This window comes from Panthera onca, chromosome A3 (assembly GCF_046562875.1).
Source record: "Panthera onca isolate mPanOnc1 chromosome A3, mPanOnc1 haplotype 2, whole genome shotgun sequence".
Classification (NCBI taxonomy): domain Eukaryota; kingdom Metazoa; phylum Chordata; class Mammalia; order Carnivora; family Felidae; genus Panthera; species Panthera onca.
Genome location: NC_138341.1, coordinates 114,453,501 through 114,454,251, shown reverse-complemented (window position 1 = coordinate 114,454,251; position 751 = coordinate 114,453,501).

Below are 751 nucleotides of genomic sequence, written 5' to 3'. Positions count from 1 at the left end.
TTTGCAGCTGTGTGACCTTGGGCAAGTCCCTGCATTTCTTGGTTCCTCGGTTTCCCCATCTGCAAAATAGGGACCCACCTGGTACCTACCTCATGGTGCTCTCATGAGGTTAAATGAGATCAAGACACAAAGCCTGAGTGCAGGGCTCAGCAGGTAGTTAAGCCCTTGACGGACATGAGCTCTCAGAAAGATGGGGCAGAAGGGTATCTTTTTTTTGTGCCCTGGGATCTGGGATACAGCCATCCACCCTTTAGGATCTGGGAAAGTCTTTCTGGGGACACAGAAGAGGAAAGGAAGGGAGAAAGCAGCTGAAAGCTGAGGAAGGAGAGGAGACCCTCGTCATCATGGCACACGGGAGGTAGGCTAGACGGCAGTTCCTCTGGCAGTGTGGAGTCTGATGATTCTGAACTTGTTGCTTCTGAGTCTGGGCCCTCCCTGTGTGCTGAGGAGTGGTGGGGGAAACCGAGGCAAGAGGAATCAGCCAAATTGAGCCCTGAACCAAGGCAGTGAGAACTGAATTAAATCCCCTCCTGTCCATCTGTAGGGTCCTCATAGGTATCTGACATTTTTTTCACTCATGACCTGAACCATCCTCCATCAGGTCATAGCTACAGCTGCCAGCTGCCCCTGGCCAGCCATCGAGGGAAGAAACACCCAGACCCTGAGGGAAGGTCTTTGTGGAGACTTGCCCCAACTGCAGGGAAATTGGAATCTTTTATTGAAAGTGTAAAGTATGCGGTGTGGAGTCTGG